Raw genomic sequence first — 14,880 nt, 5'->3', positions numbered from 1 at the left:
GCAGCAGCCATGCTAAAAATTTCCTCAGACTCTTCTCCCTACATACCCTATGGAACAAAAGCTTTAATTATCACAGGGAAAGACAATAAAACTGTAGCTTGAGAGCACTAGTGGAAATTCACTATAGTTGGCAGAGAGGAGTGGCCAACACCACTGAAGCTCTACCCAGAGCTGGAAGAACATATTTGCAAATTATGTACCTGCTATATCCAGAATATATAAAGAATATTTAAAATTGAATAGTAAAAGAGAAAATATAATTTCAAATATTGGCAAAAAATCTGAACAAATATTCCACCAACTCAAATATACAGATGGCAAAGAAGCATATGAAAAGATGTTCAATATTATCCATCATTAGGAAAATGCAAATTAAAACTGCAATGAGATACACAAGATATAACTATTAGAATAGCTCAATTTTAATGTATACTACATATATTATTTATAATATATACCTATATATGACAGTACCAAATGGTGGCAAAGATGTGGAGAAAAAGAAACTCTCATTCAATCTTAGTGGGAATATAAAATGATTCAGGCATTTTGAAAAACAGTTTTGGCAGGTACTTATAAAATTTAACAAACAATTATTATACGACCCAGCACTGTCATTAGGAATGAAAGGTATACAGGAAAGTAAATTGAAAAATTAAATTTACACAAAAATGTATATGAGAATGTTTACAGAGTCTTATTAAAAATTGCTAAAGAATACAAACAACCAAGATGTCCTTCAATTTGTGAATGGACAAACTGGTACATCCACAAAACTAGAACAATATTCAGCAATTAAGGGAACTATTGAGTCACACAACAACTAGGATAATACCAAATACACTGTGCTAAGAGAAAGAAGCTAGATCCAAGAGCTAACATAGGATGTGATATCCTGGAAAATACAAAATTATAGGAACTGAGAACCAATCAGTAGTTTTCAGGGGTTGGTGGAGGTAATAGGAGTTGGCTATAATGGGCTATTGGAGACAATTTTTAGGGTGGTGTAATAGGTCTTTTTGGTACTGTAGAAGTGGATACCTGATTCTGTGTATTTGTCAAAACCCACAGGACTAAATTTTATTATACTAAAATTTTAAGAAATCTGGGTAACCCAGTATTGAATGCAATTTGTGACAAGTGAATTACAAGGGTATAATATAACCTCACTAAATGAGGTGGAGATAGAAAGCCTGAAATAAGTAACTATGGAAAATGGTGTTTTGATTGGATACTGCAAGGCTAATGACATAGTGTATATAGACACTATATATTACTTGGTAAATTTGTTTCTAATGGATATAGGTGAACAGTTCTGAAACCACTACTATAGTGATGTGCAATGAATGAATAAATGAATGAATAGTGAATGAATGAATGAATGAAAAAACAGTAGATAATGGGAGCCTGATATCTCATTGTCTGAGAAAAGAGATAGAAATATAAAAGGGAGGAGGAAGTCTAGGATGAACCTTATAGTGCTGAATTGAGGTCAGAAATATCAGAATTAACCTGTTCTTTTAAATGTATTCACAAACAGCCCTGGCCGGTTTGGCTCAGCGGTTGGAGCATCAGCCTGCGGACCAGAGAGTCCTGGGTTTGGTTCCTGCTAGGGGAACATACCAAAAAAAAAAAAGAGTAAATGTATTCACAAACAGATATAGAAATGTAGATGTGTATGCATGTGTTGCTATGCATACATAGACTTTCTAGCTCTGTTTGCTGAGAGGACTAGAAGTAGAGATGCTCCAAAAGTAAAAAGCACATCTGGCACTCAGATCTTGGTTTCTAAATACCATTCCTCAATGAAAAGAACCATGAATCTTTAGAGAAATGGTCAGGGTACCTTATGGTATGATAAAATAAGGAAAGCTTTAAAAACAAGAGGGAGGGTGAGAGCATGTTAAAAGGACGCAGGAGTTAACATAAAAGCGCTCCTAATGGCTAAAGCTGGAATAAGTTGAACAAGAAAATAAATAAGTACAGTATAGAGTTATAACCCAAAGAATAAACTAAATATTTATGAGTCTATACAGTTGCATATAAATAATTGAATAAATAAACAAATGGGGAAGAAGGGACAATTATTTACAGAGGGATTCCAAATAATAAATGTAGAAGGAATGAAGGTAAACAGAAAATCACCATTAGAACACCACACAATCTACTGATGAATGCTAAAACTGTGAAACTTTGAGTATCTAGATATTTGTATAAGCCTGAAAAAATTATTTCCAAATTACTGTAGTGGTTTTAATATATTTATACAAATTAATGCTCTTCACTCCAGGAGGTAGTATTTGATTCCCCTCTTCTTGAGTGAGGGCTAGACTTAGTGACTCACTTCTAATTTTTTTTTCTTTATTGATTTTAGAGAGAGAAGAAAGGAGAGGGAGAGAGAGAGAGAAACATCCATGAGAGAGAACATCAATTGGCCACCTCCTACATGCCTCCCACTGGGGATTTGGCCCACAATCTGGGCATGTGCCCTGACTGGGAATCAAACCATTGACCTCTTGATGCATGGGTTGATGCTCAACCACTGAGTCACACGGGCTGGGTAGTGACTCATTTCTACAAAAATAGAGTATGAAAAGGAAAAAATAGTAACCTGGCAGACTCCACCTAATCCAGTATATAATATAATCAGTAATAAGTCATATTTATAGCAAGTTATCTGATATGATGTGATTAATAATAAATGTGGTATTTATTATTCATCTCTGTGGTATTCCTCTGAAAACCCATACCCTAGTCAAAAAATGACAATCCCAAATTGGGGGTTACTCTGCAAAATACCTGACCAAAATTGCCAAGTTTATGAAAAACAAAGACTAAAAAACTGTCACAGATTTGAGGATGCTAAGGAGATATGCACTAAATTCAATGTGGTATGCTACACTTGATTTTGGAACATAGAAAAATACATTAGTGGGAAAATTAAAGAAAGCCAAATAAATTCTGTACTGTAGTTAGTAGGGATTATCAATGTTTATTTCTTAGTTCTGAAAATGTATTATGCTTATATAAAGTGCTAACATTAGTGGAAGCTGGATTAATTGTATAAGTAACTCTGTAAATCTAAAATTATTTTAATCCTCACCTGAGGACATTTTTCCATTGATTTTTATTTTTTATTTATTTTAATTTATTTTTTATCCTCACCCGAGGACACTTATGCATTTATCTTCAGATAGAGTGGGAGGGAGAGATGGAGGAAGAGAGAGAAACATCAATATGAGAGAGACACATCGAGTGGTTGCCACCCACACAACCCCAACCAGGGCCGGGGACAAACTGCAACCAAGGTATGTGCCCTTAGCGGGAACCGAACCCAGAACCCTCTGGTCCACAGGCTGATGCTCTAACCGCTGAGCCAAACCGGCCAGGCCTCCATTGATTTTTAGATAGAGCAGAAGGGAAGGGGGAAGGAGAGAGAGAGAGAAACATCAATGTGAGAGAGACACATTGATTGGTTACTTCCCACATGACCCCAACCAGGACCAAGGATCAAACCTGAAACCCAGGTATATGCCCTTGACCAGGAATCGAACCTACAACGCTTGGTTCCAAGGGCCAGCAGTCTAACCACTGAGACAAACTGGCCAGGGAATAAATCTAAAATTATTTTAAAATATGCCTGGCAAGTGTGGTTCAGTGGTTGAGCGTTGACGCATGCACCAAGAGGTTGCCGGTTTGATTCCTGGTCAGGGCCATGCCCAGGTTGTGGGCCAAATCCCCAATGGGGGGCATGCAGGAGACAGCCATTCGATGTTCTCTCTCATTAATGTTTTTATCTCTCTCTCCCTCTTCTTTCCTCTTTCTCTAAAATCAATAAATAAAATAAAATAAAATAAAATAAAATAAAATAAAAAGTTAAAAAATAAAAAGCTTATTCCTAGGACTGATTTAGGTGGCCATCCACTTTCCAAATTCTTTCTCAACCTATCTAGTCACTTCAGGTGGATAAAACTTATTTTTCCCACCACTAAATATCCAGTCATATTGTCCCAAAGTTCTCCTGAAAATCAGGTAATTTTAAGTAGTACAATATGTTATTCAAGTTTGCATATGGTAGAAAACGTACAGGAGATAATTTCATTTCTGGCAATATTTTGAACTAGATTTGTAAAGAGCTCTTCCTAGTACAAAACATCTACAAATAGTGAATTTAAAACAAATTAAGCATGGCTGAACTGATGTGAAAGTAACAGAAACCCTTAGAGGACAGAAATGAGAAAAAAGTACAGATCTGAGAGATAAACTAGCATTAAAAGCCATGTTTATCTGGTAGCCTGGAGCAGTGTTTTATAAACTATGGGTCATAAACCCATCAGTAGGCCATGAAATCAGTGTAGCAGGACCAATAGGCAGCATATACTATAGACCCTATTGGTCTCTACCTCTTGTTATTCATGGCATTGTATAGTCACTTCCCCTTGAGTATGGGCTAAATCTAGGGACTTGCTTTTAACCAATACAATAGGGCAAGTGGAATGGGATATTACTTCTGAGATTTTATCACAAAAAAACTCTGGTTTATAATCTTGGTGCTATCTTACTCTCTCACTGGTTTTCTCTGATAGAAGCCAGCAGTCAGTGTGGTGGTTACCAAAAGGGAAGGCAGGTGGAGGGAGGATGAAGTGAGTAAAGGAGTAAATTATGGTGATAGAAGGAGACTAGTCCTTGGGTGGTGAGCACACAATTCCATATACAGATGCTGTATTATAAAACTGTACACCTAAAGCTTATATAATGTTACTAACCATGTTACAGGATACAAAGTCAATGCACAAAAAATAATTGCAAGGCTTTCACATCCATCATTATGAGCTCCATGGACCTACTCCCCAGTGAAACAAGCAAAGCTGGCAAGTATTATAAGAAAAGAACCTCTTTGTAAAAAAAATAAATAAGTAAAGCAATCGGTTAGTAAGAAGTGGAGCCTAGAGCACAATAGCAGTTGAGACTGACAGCCTAATAGACGAATCAGGGAAAGAGATAGTCATAGTGAGCCCAAAGGCTCCAAGGGCAGCACCACAGGAAAACAGACTTCATTAAAAGAGCCTAACCAAGTCACAGAGCAAAGAGTTATACAGATAGGCATCACTCAACAGTGGAGAAATGTTCTGAACAATATGTCATTAATCAATTTTGTCACTGTGTGAACATCATAGAGTGAACTTACACAAACATAGAGGGTATAGCTTTCTACACACCTAGGCTATATCGTATAGTCTATTGCTCCTAGGTTACAAACCTGCACAGCATGTTACTGTACTGAATACTGGGCAATTATACCCCAATGGTAAGTATGTGTGTATCTAAACATAGAAAAATAACATGGAAAATTTGGAGAAGATGGCCAGGGGCAGGACCGGAGAGAGGGTGAATGTGTGAGAGAGTGAGCTAGTGTGTGAGAGAGTGTGAGTGGGCATGAAGGTGGATGACCAAACTCATGCAGTGCAGAGAGGAGGAGCAGAAGGTTCCTGTACTGTGGACTGGAGCAGCAGGCTACCTCCGTAAGCTGCTCTTCCGGGCACTTCTCCCTGCGCCACGGGGCGGTCCCACCATTTTGGAAGATCCTGGGAGGAGGTAGTGGGAGCAGCTAGGGTCCAGAAACCTGAGCTCACCAGCACACCTGGCACCATCAGACCTGTGGACACTCTGTGTCAACACAGACCAGTGCACAGTAGTGGAGCTCCCAAGGTGCCTGGTAGCAGAAGCCGTGGACAGCCTTGAGCCCAGCACCGTCCCCCATAGTAGCATCCCAATCAGAGTCAAGATATACCCCCAGGAACAGAGGCTGGGGAGCAGACATCCATCCCCAGGCAACAGAAACACAGAACAGCAGCTGAGACCCATTCCCTAAAACTACAGCAAAAACTGAGCAGGAGTTGAGCCCCATGGGGCAGCAGCACTCCCCAGCCTCCAGCAGCAGAACCGGGGGCTCCAAAGAGGCCTATGTGGTCTAGCAGCTCACAAAAGCAGTGGGAAGCCAGAGCCCTAGACAGATGGGTGCGATCCAGTTGTTGGCCCCTGGTACCTGTGGGGTGCAGGGGCACCAGAGAGGCGTGTGCGACCCAGCAGTGACTGTGCAATCTAGTTACCCTCGGGATCTGTGGGGTGCTGAAGCACCAGAGAGGCCTGTGTGACCCAGCAGCACATAACATAGGCATAGAGCTGGGTCCCCAAAGGGACTGTGAGATCCAGTTACCCGAGGGACCTGCAGGGTGCGGGGACACTAGAGAGGCCTGTGCAACCCAGCTGCTCACAAGATAGGCATAGAGAATGTGAAAATGGAGGCGGAGAGAATAGAAGCTACACAGACAATCTCCAAGGACCAAACGGAAATTACATTAAAATAAAGACAAATCCTTGGAAAAAAGCAACAGAAAAGCACAAGGACAGGACCATATAACCAGGGACACTGGTAGGATCTGTGGATGCATGAGAGGGTGGTGGGCTGGGAGCCCACGGACAGCAGCAGTCTTAGCTGTGAGCAGCGCCCTTGGGGAATAAAGTCCAATCCCACTCCACAGCTCAGAGAGCCAGGACAGAGCGCTAAAATAGCCACAGCCACTCACCTGGAGGCTGCAGCAGAGGGAGGGCAGACTGGGCTGGAACTCTGTGGGGACAACCAGGATTTGTAGGGCACTCAGAGTTTTTGCTGAGATGTGGCCACAAAGAACTATGGCCAGTGCGCTCCTTCCCAGAGCTGTGGGGAAAAGCAGCAGCCCCTCCCCCCTAGGAGATTCAGCAATTCCCAGGTGAGACAAAGAAATACAAATTGAGGTCTATTAACAACCAGCATCTATTTCACCCACTGGAAATCCTCTTATGCAGAACAGCAGGACTACATACCAAGACACTGAGTAACTGAGTCTACTAGCCACCAGGAAAAAGCTAGAGGATAACTGAACCTTTCCTGGGCTTGCAAATCTACCCAGGAAAGTAAGACTTGACAGTGGTGTTTAACATGGGCCCACCCAGGCCCATCCAAACCCAGTAGAGGGAGCCACAAACAGCAGAACACCAACACCCACAGGGAAAATTTGGCAGGCTCCAAAACTCATTGAGAGAGCTAAAAGGTGTAACGAAGAAACAAATCCCAAATGAAAGAACAAGACAACTCTATTGAAGATGAGATCAATGAAATGCAGTTAAGCAAATTATCAGAGCTAGAGTTCAGAGCCATGATCTTAAGAAAGATCAACAGCATGAGTAAGAACATCAGTACCATGAGTAAATGTATAGAAATACTGAACACCAACTGAGTGGAAATGAAGAATGACATAGCAGAAATTAAGAACAGACTGCAAGGACTAACCAGCAGAGTAGAGGACACTGAGGACCGGATCAGTGAATCAGAAGACAGGATAGAAAAAATCAATTAGAAAACTAAAAGGAAAAAAAAAATAAAAAACAGGAAGATAGCTTAAGAGAACTGTGAGACAACTGGAAAGGTAATAACATTCGCATCATAGGAGTCCCTGAAGAGGAAGAAAATGGGCAAGGGTTAGAGAATATATTTGAAGACATAGTGACAGAAAACTTTCCTAACTTGGTGAAGGAAGAAGGCATTCAAGTTCAAGAAGCACAGAGAGCCCCAAGTAAGAAGAACCCAAACAGGCCCACACCAAGACACACAGTAATTAAAATGCCAAAAATTAAAGACAAAGAGAGAATCCTAAAGGCAGCAAGAGATGAGCAACAGGTAACCTACAAAGGAAACCCCCTAAGGCTCTCAGCTGACTTCTCAACAGAAAAAAATACAGGCCAGAAGGGAGTGGTATAAAGTAATCAAGGAATCTGAATCCAAGACTACTCTATCCAGCAAGGCTATCATTCAAAATAGAAGGTCAAATGAAGAGCTTTCCAACCAAAGGAAGGCTAAGGGAATATATTAACACCAAACCAGCACTGCAAGATATGCTAAAAGGACAGCTGTAATTAGCAGAAGAAATAGGAGGAAAAATAGAACCATACTAAACAAAAATGGCAATAAATATGTACATATCAATTATCACTTTAAATGTGAATGGACTGAATGCTCCGATAAAAAGACACAGAGTAGCTGACTGGATAAGAAAGTATGACTCACATATATGTTGTTTACAAGAGATCCACCTCACAACAGAACACTCATATAGGTTGAAAGTAAAGGAATGAAAAAAAAAATCTTTCAAGCAAACAAAAAGGAAAAAAAAACTGGGATAGCAATATTCACATCTGATAAAGTAGATTTCAAAATGAAGATCATAACTAGAGACAAGGAAGGCCACTACATAATATTGAAAGGATCTATCTAACAGAAAAATATAACCTTGGTAAACATATATGCACCAAATATAGGAGCACCAACATATATTAAAAATCTTTTGGAGGACTTCAAAGGAGAAATAAACAGCAATACAATCAAAGCAGGGGACTTCAACACCCCACTGACGTCACTGGATAGATCTTCTAGACAAAAAATTAACAAGGAAACAGAGACTCTGAAGCGCTAGATCAAATGGATTTCATAGATATCTACAGAGAATTACACCCCAAAACTGCAGAATTCACATTCTTCTCAAGTGCACATGGCACATTCTCAAAGATAGACCACATGATAGGGCACAAACTAAGTCTCTACAAGTTCAAGAAGATTGAAATCATATCAAGCATCTTCTCTGATCACAATGGCATGCAACTAGAAATCAATTGCAACAAGAACACGCAAAAATATTTGAACACATGGAGGCTAAATAGCATGTTATGGAACAATGAATGGGATACCATGGAGATCAAGAAAGAAATTAAAAACTTCCTGGAAACCAATGAAAATGAACACACAACAACACAAAATCTATGCGATGCAGTGAAAGCAGTTCTGAGAGGGAAGTTCATAGCACTACGGGCCTACCTCAAGAAGCAAGAAAAATTTCTAATAGACTATTTAATCTCACGACTTAAAGAACTAGAAAGCAAACAAAAAGGAAACCCCAGAACAAGTGGAAGGAAGGAAATAGTAAAGATCATAGCAGAAATAAATGACATGCACACCAAAAAAACCCAACAATTCAAAGGATCAATGAAACAAAGAGCTGGTTCTTTGAAATGATAAACAAGATTGATGGACCCTTAGCTAGACTCACCAAGAAACAAAGAGAGAGACCCCAAATACACAAAATCAGAAATGAAAGAGGAGAAATAATAACTGACACCACAGAAATACAAAGGATTGTTAACAAATACTATGACCATTTACACGGCAACAAATTTGACAATCTAAGCAAAATGGACAAATTTCTAGAAACACATAGTCTCCCAAAACTGAACCAGGAAGAGATAGAAAACTTGAACAGACCAATAACAGCAAAACATTGAAGATGTAATCAAGACTCTCCCAGCAAACAAATGCCCAGTCCCGGACTGCTTCACAGGGGAATTTTACCGAATATTCAAAGAAGAATTAATACCCTTTCTCTTCAAACTATTTCAAAAAATTCAAGAAGAAGAAACACTTCCAAACTGTTTTATGAGGTCAGCATAATTCTAATTCCAAAACCAGAAAAAGACACTACAAAGAAAGAAAACTACAGGACAATATCCCTGATGAACATAGATGCCAAAATCCTGAACAACATACTAGCAAATCAAATCCAGCAATACATCAAAAAAAAAAAAAAATTATGCACCAGGAACAAATGGGATTCATTCCAGGGATGCAAGGCTGGTACAATATTTGCAAATCAATAAACGTGATACACCACATAAACAAAATGAAAGATAAAAATCATATGATCATATCAGTAGATGCTGAAAAAGCATTAGACAAAATCCAGCACCCATTTCTGATAAAAACGCTCAGCAATCTGGGAATAGAGGAATCCTATCTCTACATAATAATGGCCATATATGAAAGATCTACAGCCAACATCATACTCGAGGGGCAAAAATTAAAAGCATTTCCCTTAAGAACAGGAAGAAAACAAGGATGCCCACTTTCGTCACTATTAATTAACATAGTACTGGAAGTCTTAGCGACAGCAACCAGACAGGAAGAAAAAATAAAAGGGCTCCAAATTGGAAAGGAGGAAGTGAAACTGTCATTATTGGCAGATGACATGAAACTATAGAGAGAAAACCCTAAACACTCCAGCAAAAATTTACTAGACTTAATAAATGAATTTGGCAAAGTAGTAGGATACAAAATTGACATCAAGAAATCAATGGCATTCTTATACACCAATGATGAAGTCACAGAAAGAGTAACTAAAAAACGATCCCATTTACCATCGTGGCAAAAAAATTAAGATACCTAGGAATTAACTTAACCAAAAAAATACAGGACTTATTCACATAAAACTACAGGTCATTGAAAAAAGAAATAGAGGAAGACATAAAGAAGTGGAAGCACATACCTTGTTCATTGATTGGAAGAATTAACATCATTAAAATGTCCATACTACCCAAAGCAATCTATAGATTCAATGCAATCCCCATCAAAATACCAACGACATACTTCACAGAACTCGAACAAATACTTCAAAAATTCATATGGAACCCAAAAAGACCTCGAATAGCCACAGCGATCTTGAAAAAGAAGAACAAAGTAGGAGCAATCACATTACCAGATTTCAGGTTGTACTACAAAGCGACTGTAATCAAAACAGCCTGGTACTGGCACAAGAACAGGCATATAGACCAGTGGAACAGAACAGAGAACCCAGAAATGGACCCAAGGCAATATGCTCAATTAATATTTGACAAAGGTGGCAAGAGCATACAGTGGAGTAAAGACAGCCTCTTTAATAAATGGTGTTGATAAAATTGGACAGCTACATGCAAAAAAAAAAAAGAAACTAGACCATCAACCTACACCATACACAAGAATAAACTCAAAATGGATAAAAGACTTAAATGTGTCTCATGAATTCATAAAACTCCTAGAAGAAATAGTAGGCAACAAAATTTCAGACATCACTTGAAGCATAATTTTCACTGATATATCACCTAAGGCAACAGAAACAAAAGAGAAACACATGGGACTACATCAAACTCAAAACTTCTGCACAGCAATGAAACAACCACCAAAATGGAAAGGCTACCCACTGTATGGGAGAGCATAATTGCCAATGATATATCAGATAAGGGGTTAATTTCCAGTAATATATAGAGTGCTCATATAGCTCAACAAAAGGAAGACAAAGAACCCAATTAAAAAATGGGGTGAGGAACTAAATAGACACCTCTCCAAACAGGACATACAAATAGCTAAGAGACATATGAAGAAATGCTTAACATCACTAATCATCAGAGAGATGCAAATTAAAACAACAATAAGGTATCACTTCACACCTGCCAGAATGGCTGCCATCAAGAATCATCAAATAACAAGTGCTGGCGAGGGTGTGGAGGAAAGGGGACTCTAGTACACTGCTGGTGGGGATGCAGACTGGTGCAGGGACTATGGAAAACACTATGGTATTTCCTCAAAAAATTAAAAATTGAACTGCCTTTTGACCCAGTGTTTCCACTTCTAGGAATATATCCTAAGAAGCCTGAAACACTAATCATAAAGAATATATGTACCCCTATGTTCATAGCAGCACCATTTACAATTGGTAAGATCTGGAAAAAGCTCAAGTGTCTATCAATAGATGAGTGGATAAAGAAGATGTGGTACATATGCACAATGGAATACTATGCAGCTCTAAGAAAGATCTCTTATCATTTGAGATGACAGGGAGGGTCCTGGAGAATATTATGGTAAGCAAAATAAGCCAATCAGAGAAAGACAAAGAACTTATATGTATATATGCATAACCAATGGACATAGAAATCAATGCGGGGGTGGGGATTGGGAGAAGGGTGTCTATGGGGGAAAAAGGAGAAACATCTGTAACAAAAATAAATTAATTAATATTAAAAAAGAAAACCAAAATAAATAAATAAATAAAAAATATATAAAAATTTTTTCTTTCATAATTAAAGATTATTTGAAATAAAAAAGAAAAAAAAATAGTTTGGCAGTGTCTCCAAGTATTATACAGTAATCCCCACTTATCCTGGATTTCGCTTTCCATGGTTTAAGTTACCAATGCTCAACCACCTTCTGAATATATTAAATGGAAAATACCACTAATAAACAATTCGTAAGCTTAAAATTGCACACCATTTTGAGTATCATCATGGAATGTCACACCACCCTGCTCCATCCTGCCCAAGATATAAATCATTTCTCTAACCAGCATATCCACGTTGTGTACACTACCTGCCTATTAGTCACTTAGTGGCCTTCTCAGTTATCAGATTGATGTCATGGTAAACCGCAAGTGTTCAAATAAACCTTATTTTACTTAATAATGGATCCAAAGCACAAGAATAGTGTTGCTGGCCCTGGCCGGTTTGGCTCAGCGGTTGGAGCATCGGCCTGCGGTACAGAGAGACCCGGGTTTGGTTCCCGCTAAGGGCACATATCTCAGTTGCAGTTTGTCCCCGGCCCTGGTTGGTCATGCGGGTGGTAGCCACTCGATGTGTCCCTTCACATCGATGTTTCTCTCTCTCTCTCTTCCTCTCTCTCCTTCCCGCTCTATCTGAACAAAAAATGGAAAAATGTCCTCGGGTGAGGATAAAAAAAAAAAAAAAAAGAATAGTGTTGCTGGTAATTTGGATATGCCAAAAGAAGCCATAAAGTGCTTCCTTCAAGTGAAAAGGTAAGTATAGTACAATATATTTTGAGAGAGACCAAATTCACATAATTTTTATTACAATATATGTTATAATTATTTTATTTTCACTAACCATTGTTCATCTCTTAATGAAGTTAATTTGTAAATTAACCATTATCATAGGTATGTATGTGTAGGGAAAAATAGTATATATAGTTTTCCATGCTATCTGTAGTTTCAGGCATCCAATGATAAGGGGGAGACTACTGTAGCTAGAATTACCACATGACTCAGCAATTCCACTCCTAGGTATATATCCAAGGGAAATAAAAACATATGCCCACACAAAAAGTTGTACTAGAATGTTCACGGCAACATTATTCAGAATAGCCAGAACTGGAAACAACCCAAATGTCCATCAATTCATGAATGGATAAACAAAATGTGGTATATGCATAAAATGGAATGTTATTCAGCTACAAAAAGAATGAAATACCTATACATGTTACAACATGAATTAACCTTAAAATATTATGCCCAATGAAAGAAGCCAGATACAAAAGGCAACATATTGTGTGATTCCATTTATATGAAATGTCCAGACTAGGCAAATCTATGGAGACAATAAGTAGATTAGTGTTTGCCAGGGGCTGAGGGGAGAGGAAAATCTGGAATAACTCTTAAAGTATGTGGTTTCTTTTGGGGGTGATGAAATGTTCTAGAATTAGTGGTGATGCTATACAACTACGTGAATATACTAACCACCACTAAGTAGTACATTTTTAAATGGTGAACTTTATAGTATGTGAGTTATATCTCTATTAAAAACAATTTTTAAATGTATAAAAAAAGATATACCAGAAAAATATTAAGCTAAATAAAACAAATATCTATATTAATATCTGAAAAAATTGATACTAGATTATCAGAAATAAATAAGCTCCATATACATCAATAAAATGTTCAAGTCATCAGGAAGATATAGCTGTTCTAAACGTGTCTGTAACTATTTACAAAGCTTCAAAATTGGCATAGTTACAAGGAAATATTCACAAAATTTGTATATCAATTAGCAGCCAAAATTCCAGAAAAATATAGAGCATTTGAGCCAGATAAGCAAACAAGATTTAAGTATATACTACACTGAACCAAACTGTAAAATGTACATTTTTACAAGTGTTCATGGAACATTCACCAAAAGCTTTCATATGTTAGACCATAAAGCAAGTATCAGTAGATTACAAAGAATTGAAATCATACAAAGTTTGTTCAGTGAAGAGAATGAAATCAGACTGGAAAGGGCAAGGGCACTGATCTGTTAAAACAGAAACTTGCCCAGGCCCAAGGTCTGGCAGGGATTAAGGGTGGCCTCCTGCTGTGCAGGCATTAACCCTTTAGTTGCAAGATGATAATCAGTAGGTCTCAGCAATCCTAGAAAAGGGACTGAGATGGTCAGGATAACTGGCTAAGTGGCAGAGAAACTGAGGAACCTGGTACAATGCTTATTTACCCAATTTTCTGGAAATATTTTACAAATTCATATGTCCACACAATTGTGCATCTGTGGAGTATCAGCCCTGTTTAGTAGGCTAATTATAGCATTGGAAGCTTATATTTAAAAAAAGAAAGTCTGCAAATTCATGAACTGAGCATTCAACTCCACAGGTTAAAAAAGGGCAGCAGAATAGATCCAAAGAAAATGAAAGAAATACAATAATGATAAGAGAAATGGTTGAATAGAAAACAAAACCATACAGAATGAATAAGAAAGCCACAACTCAGTTATTTTTAAAAACTTATGAAAGTAACATACTTCTGGAAAGATTGATCAAGAGGAAAAAAAGAAGGTACAAATAAACAATAGAACAAAAGAGAGGATATAATTGCAAATGCAACAGAGATTTAAAAAAATATAAAGATGGGAACTTTATGCTAATAAATTTGAAAAGTGATGTGAAATTTTAAAAATTCTACAAAACCATAACTTAACAAAATTGACAATTAGACATAGTAAACTGGAGTGATTCAATAATTATTTACTAGACTGCATCAGTTAAAATATTTCTTATGAGGAAGATGCCAGTCCCCAGTGTTTTTACCTGAAAGTTGTACCAAGTATTTAAAAAACAGATATTTCCTTGGACCACCTCTGTCTAAAATAGAATGAGAAAACATTGTTTCCACTTCGTTTTATGACACCAAAATCAAATAGGGAAACAGA

At 37.9% G+C, this 14,880-nt stretch overlaps 1 protein-coding gene across 2 annotated transcripts in view; it reads right to left on the bottom strand.

Annotated features, from left to right (window-relative positions):
• Positions 1-14,880, bottom strand: part of PFKFB1 (6-phosphofructo-2-kinase/fructose-2,6-biphosphatase 1) — a 70,653-nt gene that overhangs the window by 47,438 nt on the left and 8,335 nt on the right. The window lies entirely within an intron of this gene.

This window comes from Molossus molossus, unplaced genomic scaffold, assembly GCF_014108415.1.
Source record: "Molossus molossus isolate mMolMol1 unplaced genomic scaffold, mMolMol1.p scaffold_m16_p_2, whole genome shotgun sequence".
Classification (NCBI taxonomy): Eukaryota; Metazoa; Chordata; class Mammalia; order Chiroptera; family Molossidae; genus Molossus; species Molossus molossus.
Note: the sequence above shows the minus strand (reverse complement) of the source record. Positions and strands in the feature narration are given on the sequence as shown.